The sequence below is a fragment of the Pipistrellus kuhlii genome, unplaced genomic scaffold (assembly GCF_014108245.1).
Source record: "Pipistrellus kuhlii isolate mPipKuh1 unplaced genomic scaffold, mPipKuh1.p scaffold_m20_p_33, whole genome shotgun sequence".
Lineage (NCBI taxonomy): Eukaryota > Metazoa > Chordata > Mammalia > Chiroptera > Vespertilionidae > Pipistrellus > Pipistrellus kuhlii.
Genome location: NW_023425533.1, coordinates 2,856,918 through 2,865,382, shown reverse-complemented (window position 1 = coordinate 2,865,382; position 8,465 = coordinate 2,856,918).

Below are 8,465 nucleotides of genomic sequence, written 5' to 3'. Positions count from 1 at the left end.
GGCTTCATAGAAAGAGCTTGGACGTGTTCCTTACTCTTTAATTTTTTAGAATAATCTGAGAAGAATTGGTTTGAATCTTCTTTGAATGTTCAGTAAAACTCCCCTGTGAAGCCATCTGGTCCAGGGCTTTTATTTCCTTGAAGCTTTTTGATTACTGTTTCAATTTTGTCAGTAGGTACCAACCTATGCAGGTTTTTTTATTCTTCCTGATTGAGTTTTGGACTGTTGTATTTTTTTAGGAATGTGTCCATTTCATCAAGGTTGTCCAGTTTATTGTAGAAGACATGTTTGTAGTATTATTTTACAATCCTTTTTATGTTTGTGGGGTCAATTGTTACATTATCCCTTTCATTTCCGAATTTGTTTATTTGGATCCTTCCTCTTTGTTTCTTGATGACTCTGGCTAGATGTTCAACAATTTTGTTTATCCTTTAAAAGAACCTTCTCCTGTTTTTGTTGATCTTTTGTATTGTTTTTTGTTTGTTTGTTTGTTTGTTTGTTTGTTTCTTTGTCATTTATTTCCACTCTGATCTTTACTCTCTCTTTCCTTCTGGATACTATGGACTTTTCTTCTTACTCTATTTCTAATTCTTTAAGTTGAAAGGTTAGATAATTTATTACCAGTTTTTTGTTTTTTTTGTTTTGTTTTTGTTTTTCTTTTCTGAAGTAGGCCTGTAAATCTGTGAACTTCCCTCTCAGGACTGCTTTCATTGTGCCCTATAGATTTTGAATTATTGTGTTTTCATTGTCATTTGTTTCCAAGATGCTTTTTATTTCCCCTTTGGTCTCTTTGGTATCATAATCATTGTTTAATACCATGCTATTTAGCTTCCAAGTGTTTGCTTTTTTTCATTGTTTATATTGTGATTGATTTCTATTTTTATGCCATTGTGATCTGAGATGCTTTTTTATTATTTCTATTCTCTTGAATTTGAAGAGACTTTGTCTGTGTCCTAATATGTGGTCTATCTTTGAAAATGTCCCATGTGTACTGGAGAAGAATGTATATTCTGTGGCTTTGGGGTGAAATATTCTGAAGTTGTCAATTAATTCCATCTGATCTATTGAGTCATTTAGGATTGCTGTTTCTTTGGTCATTTTTTGGTTAGAGAATTTATCCAGTGGTGTCAGTGGGATATCAATGTCCCCTACTATGATTGTATTGCTATCAATTTCTCCCTTGATATCTTTCAGAAGTTATTTTATGTATTTGGGTGCTGCTGTATTGGGTGTATATATGTTTACCAGAGTTATATCTTCTTGTTGATTTGTTCCCTTTAGTATTATGTAGCAGCCTTTCTTATCTCTTGTTATGGCCTTCACTTTGAGGTCTATTTTTGTCAGATTTAAATATTGCACCCCAGCTTTTTTCTTATTTCCATTTGCCTGAAAAAAAAATTCCATCTCCTCACAATCATTCTGTGTGAAACCTTTGTTCTGAGTTGGGTCTTTTGCAGATAGCAAATGCATGAGTCATGTTTCCTTATCCATCTACCCTATGTCTTTTGATTGGAGCATTTAATCCATTTACATTTAACATTGTTATTTATAAGTACTTGTTTGTCATCATTGTTATTCTTAATGTTTGTATTTTCTTCTTGACTTTCTTTTTCTTCTTTTTACAGCAGTCCCTTTAGCATTTCTTGCATTGCTGGCTTGGTGGTAATAAACTCTCTTAGTCCTTTTTTGTCTGTGAAGCTCCTGATTCTACCTTCAATTCTGAATGATAGCCTTGCTGGGTATAATATTACTGGATTCAGTCCCTTGCTTTGCATCACTTTCTATATTTCATTCTATTCCCTTCTGGCCTGGTGTGTTTCTGTTGAAAAGTCAGTTGATATTTTAATAGGATATACCTTGTAGGTAACTTTTTGTCTCTCTGACAGCCTTTAAAATTCTTACTTTGTCGTTGATGTTTGCCAATTTAATTATGATGTTGGTCTTTTGGGGTTCATCTTGTTTGGAACACTATGTGCTTCTTGCACTTGCATAGTTTTTTCTTGCCAATATCAGGAAAGTTTCCTGTTATTATTTCTTTATATAGGTTTTCTATTCCTTTCTTCTTTTCATTTCCTTCTGTTACCCCAATTATTCAGATGTTGTTTCATTTTGTGTTGTCCCATAGCTTCCTTAGCCTCTCCTCTTACTTTTTAAGTTTTCTTTCCAGTTGTTGCTGTGTTTTTTCCTACCTTGTCTTCTAATTCTCTGATGCAATCCTCAGTTTCTTCTAGTCTACTGTTTAAGCCTTCCACTGTGTTCTTTATTGCAGCTATGTCATTCTTCATTTCCTCTTTGTTCATTTTCATGTTGGTGACATTCTCATTCAGCTCCTTATAATTCTCATTTAGTTGTGTGTATTTGTATTTGTATTTGTCATTTGTCAGCCATTTGAGCATCCTTATAACCATTACCCTGAATTCTTTCTCTGACATATTACTTGTCTCCATTTAATTTATCCCTTTCTGGTGATTCATTTTTTTCTTTCTTTGGGGGATTGGTTATCTTCCTGTGTTTTGCTGTAACATTTTAATTGTTTCTGTGTCCTAGATCTGATTGCTTTGCTACCCAGGTTCTTTTGGGGATGGTACTAGTACTGGTATTATCTCTCAGGTCTCCTGGGTTTGGTAATCTAGTGTAGCTCCTTAATTGATCTATTTGGGTTCTCATGATATAGGCCTGTGAGTTGAAAAGGTGCAACTGCAGTGTCTAGAAGTCAGCATTTGTGGAGGGGGGTGTCCCAATTTTTGAAGCCTTTCACCCTTGTTGAAATCCCGCATGCCCAGCGGAGACTCACAGTGGAACCCAGGATCCATCAGTCAGGGTGGTGCGTCTCTGGAGGCCTGTGCTCTGGAAAGGCACAACTGTGGTGTCCAGAGTTTTGTAGCTAATTGGTGGACAGACTCAGCTTTTGCTTTTGCCTCCATGGTTGGATACAAGTGCCCCCAGTGGTGGCTCACAGGGGCACCCGCAATGTGTTTGCCAGCATGGTGTACTGATGCAATCTGAAGGTCCCTGGAACAAAAGTCACATGGTCAAGATGTCTGTGGGCAGGTATCCAAGAAGAAGTAATTCAGAATTTCTTCTGCTCAGCAGTGCACCCTTGTTTGTATAACTGGGCTCACAGGGGCACCCAAGAGCTACCTGTGGAGAGGTGGGCTTGGGAGGCCTGTGGGCTGGAAAAGCGTGACTGTAATGTCCAGAGTTCTGCATCTGTGGGGAGGGGAGACTCAGTTTTTGCTGCTGCATCCATGGTTGGATACATATACTCACAGTGGCAGCTCACAAGGGCACCTGCAGTGCATTTGCCAGCCCAGTGCACTGACTCACTGGTGCACTCTGAAGGGCCCTGGCACTGAAGCCACATTATCGAGGTGTCTGTGGGAAGGTATCCAGGATGAGTGAATTCAGAATTTCTACTGCAGAAGCAGTGCAATCCTGTTTATATAAAATCATGCCCAGCGGGGGATCACAGCAGCTCCTAAGAGCAACCTGTGGATCAATGGGTTCAGGGAGCCTGCACATTGGAAACGTATGACTGTGGCAGTGCATTTGCCAGCACTTAGCTCTGACACACTCTGAGGATCCCTGGCACTTGAAATTGCACAGCTGAGGGTGTCTGTGAACAGTTGTTTATGAAGAGGGAACTCAGAATTTCTACTGTGGGGAAGCACATCCTTGTCTGTACAAAATCCTAAGAGCAGCCTGAGGAGTGGTGTGCCCTGGAGGCCTGTGCACTGGAAACACACAACTGTGGTGTCCAGAGGTCTGCTGCTGGGGAGGGAGGAAGTTGAACTTACTTTTGGAGGTGCAGGTACCAGGGTCTGCTGTTCTGCAGGTTGGGCAGCAGGATTTTGGCTGGAGTGGCTGCTGAGTCGTAGGCAGTGTCTAAGGGCTGTCTGAGTGGTGGTGTTGATGAGTTCTTAGAAAAGGCTACTCTTCCCTTCAAGATGGTATAGGCTCCATGCCAGAGTCCCACAGTCTGGGGAGTGTCTGTAGCAGTGGTAGTCTCTCCCTGTCCGAGAGAGCCTGGTCTGCCAGCCCCTGTTGCTCCTGCCAGATTTAACTGTCCCTCACTCACACACACACACACACACACACACACACACACACACACCACACATCCACACACTCCTTTCACCGTTTCACTCACTCACCTCCATCCTGCCACCCCCATCTTGTACTTCTCATATCGGCATTATTTACAATAGAAAAGACCTTAGTATAAAGAAATGTGATAAAGAATGGAAGATTATTCAGCTATAAAAATGAAATCTTGTCATTTGCAACAACATGGATGGATTTCAAGGCATTATGCTAAGTGATATAAATCAGGCAGAAAAAAAAAAAAACAACCAAGTACTGTTCAATCTCATTTATATGTGGAATACAAAGGCAAAAATAAATAAATAAAACAAAAAACAAGCTCATAGTTATAGAGAACAGATCGGTGGTTGCCAGAGGCAGTGTGTGGAGGGTGGGATAAATAGGTGAAGAAATCTAAAGGTACAGGTTTTCAGTTATAAAATAAATAGGTGATGGAGATATAATGCACAGCATGGCAATAATTATTAATAATACTGTATTGCATATTTTAAAGTTGCTTAAAAATAAATGTTAAAAATTTGCATCATAAGAAAATTTTAACTATATAAAGTGACAAATATTAACTAGACTTACTGTAGTGAATGTTTCACAATGCATACAAATGTTGAATTTTATTGCATATCTGAAACTAATATAATGTTATATGCCAATTATATCTCAATTAGAAAAAAAGAAAGTTGAGAAGTCTAGACTAAAGCTGCTGGGCCTTTTGATCTATTACCATACAAACAGAGATAGTGTAGAAGGAAAGAGACCTGTGTTAGTTGCAGGGGCTGTTAATGTGCATATCCCAGCAGGGCCTTCTGCCTGGATTTAGCCACACATTTTCTAGAGAGGGAGAGGGAGGAGTTGAGAGCAAGATAAGCAACTGGCTAGGGTGGACAGCTGTTTCATAGCAGGGATTCTCAGGGGAATGCAGGGTGGGCCTATTCAAGCAGAGCCTGGGCTTCTTTGGATAGAGTAGCAACCAGAAGGCTGCAGCTGCTGTTCCTGCTGCTGTTTGTATTTTGTTATATTGGCAACTTGGCAACGGCTGCTGTAAGGGCACTTTGTAGGAAACATTTTGTAGTATCATACCCCAATGCTGTAACACTATTCCTTTATTACCTTTAGCCAGATTACTTTCGAGGGATCTAATTACGTTTCTAAGTTCCCTCCAGGTGTCTCTGCTGAAATCTATTTGGGAACCGGCTAGGTAAAGCAATCTTAAAAGGTAGTATACTTTTTCCTCTTAAAATTTTAGCAACTTGTTAACTGCAGGCTGTTTATTGTCACCAGGAACATCCAAACTCAGCTTGTGCAAGACCCACCCCCCTACAACTCTAGTCCCATTGTTGAAGAGCCCTAAGCAGTGGCTAGGATACTGCTTCCCTAGTTTTCTTTGAACACTCTGTTGGATCACTTATCTTACCAGCTAGATGAAATCAACTAGGTAGTCAGGGACCACTAAAGAGGGCCAGATATCCCCTTCTCTGAACTGAGAAGTTTCCATTGAGGATCTGCTAATAAATTCTAAGAATGCTCCATGACTTTCTATAGCATTTCCTCACTCATGCATGGCTGGCAAGGTGCCCCACACGACATTCAGACTCTTTCAAATAATCTAATATTAACTTCATAATATAGCCTGCAGAATCCATTAATAACTTGCAAAGATACTTTATGGGATCTTCAGGATTTTTGTTAACTCAGAATGGCATTGCGGTTAATCAATTACTTGCCTCACTATAGCAATTTATTGGGAGCCCAGTTGAGCTGGAGAGAAATCTGATCTGCCAGTTGTCAGAGTAACTGCTTAACACTTAAGCTTTAAATCACTTACTGCAATAAGATAAAAAATCTAAAGTGGAGAAAGTGCTGAATCTCCATTATTATGTTTCTGATGAACCAGTACCAATATAAGGTAAGATGGATGAACACAGAACTAAGTGTTTTCCTTCTGTGGGGAAAGCCATAAACAAAATGTTTCAACAGTTTTATGGACTCAGGAGCTTGGGAATAAAAGAGTGAGAAGTGCTAAGAATGTAAGGAATACTCAATGGGCAGACTCAGTGAGTGCCAAAGCCCCACTGGAGCAGGTCCTGCCCCATAGGGTGTCTCCAGCACAGAAGTTCTCCCATTGTAGACACAGCTGGTCCTCACAGCCAATTGGCCTGAAGGTCAATTCCTCCCAGTGATACCAACAGCAATCAAGGCTAAACTACAACAAGACTGTGCACACAGCCCACAGAGGGGTGCACCAAGAGTGTCCACCTCAGGTGACTGGTGATGCTGAGATACTGGGACCTATAGGACACCTACTACACAAGGCCACTCTATCAACACAGGGAAGCAACTAAAATGTGGAGACAAAGAAACAGATCACAAATGAAAGAAATGTAGTAAAGCAAACTACTGGATATAGATTTAAAAACCACGTTTATAAGGTTACTCAAGAATCTTCTAGAAACCCCTGAGACATTTAGTGAGACCCTCAAGGATATGAAATAGGACCAATCAGAAATTAAGCATACACTCTCTCTTTGATGAGACATTGTTATCATACTTTCCTTTAGTTCTTTGTACATACTTATACCAGCTAATTTGAGTAACCATATATATATGGTTACTCTCATAGAGAGTTGCTCTTTTTATACATTATGTACACTTTATTTCAAGGACAGAAGATAAAATCCTAAGGATGAATAGATGTCATCATGATAGATACATTTCAATGATTCTTATTGAAATACATTTGTAATATTATTTTCTGTGAACAAATGCCTTTTGCTAAGTACGAACAACAGCACAGCATTCTGAATTGAAAATATTTATTTTTTTTGCAGAAAAATTTGCCATGATTATTTTTAAATAAATTAGAATTTTCCACAAAATAAAGTTGAACTTGCTAATTTTAAATAGTTAAGTATACAACTCGCTAACTATATACACAATAGATAATAAAGAAAATGCTAAACCTTATGAAATACTTAAAATTTTCATTAATATCTTGAAAATTGCCATAATTCATAGCTTTATAATAAATACTGTTAAATTATTTTACTTGTTTTAAGAATTCATTTGAAAATGAAGCTGCATCTAGAATGTAAACTGCACAAATTGTACTACTAAACAAGTAATATACATAAAAATGAATTAACTTCTCATTTATTAGTGTTCACATTTAATTTCCAATACTATACTGTACTTTCTTAGTAAGCATAGAAAATATTAAAGCTTTCTTTACAGAAAAGGATCATTCTTTGATGTTCTTTGCACAAAAACATTCTATGCCTGTGACAAGTTTTAACGGTTTACAAGGCAAAGCACACTAAGTTTTATGTTTTATACCTTCCATAAAAATGCCTTCCCAAAAGAAGATTACATATTACTATAAAAATATCAATATCTTATGGTAGACTTATTGGTGATTTTAGCCTTAAAGACCGCTTTCATATAGCATAGAAAACCACTGTGACAGGATATTAACTGTATTGTTGGCTTGAATGTCTATTATGGCACATAATTATGTATAGCTAACTGTTAATCACCAGAATTATTACACAGAGTATTTTTATTATTTAAATTTTTATTGTTGAAACTATTTCAGATGTCCCCTATATTTCATCCCTTTGCTGTCTTCCATTTCCCCAGCTCCCTCTCCTTGCTCTCACCACACTATTGTCTGTGTCCACAGGCTATAACTAATCCTTTCACCTTCATTTAGGCTGGATTTTAGATTTTGGCCCCTTCTCTGATTGAGTTCGACACCGCTACTCTAGAGTCTGGAAGTCAACCTAGAAACACTGCCCCCAGAGGCTAATTCACAAATTTACTCTAGTGTAATAAAAACAAAACAAAACCTGCCTAAAAATCAGGACTGGATCATAACAATAGAGGAAGCGAATGACCTTCATTAATGCAAATTTATTTAAATTTTTTAAATTTTATTATTATTTTTTAAAATTTTTGTTTTCATTATTTGCAACGTTTACTCAAGAAACTATTTTTTTTCCTCACTTGATTTTATCTTGATAATTATTACATTGTATATGTAATCAACATTATTACTACTACTAATTTACCTTTTTCATCTTATTTGCTTTTGTTTAATTTTATTATTTTTATTTAATTTGATTATATATATATATATATATATATATTTTTTTTTTTTAATTTCAGGATTACTGTTCTACAGTCTTTATCTATCCTTCTTTTGCCAACGCTTTATTCTATCTCAACCCTACCTTTATGCCTTCACCCTCTTTTCAATCTTTTCCTTTGATACCCTGTTTATCTTAACCCTTTCCTGCTCTAGATTTCCCCCATTCCTTCTGTCTACCCCCTCCTAAAATTTCACCCTACTTGTATATATCTAATTT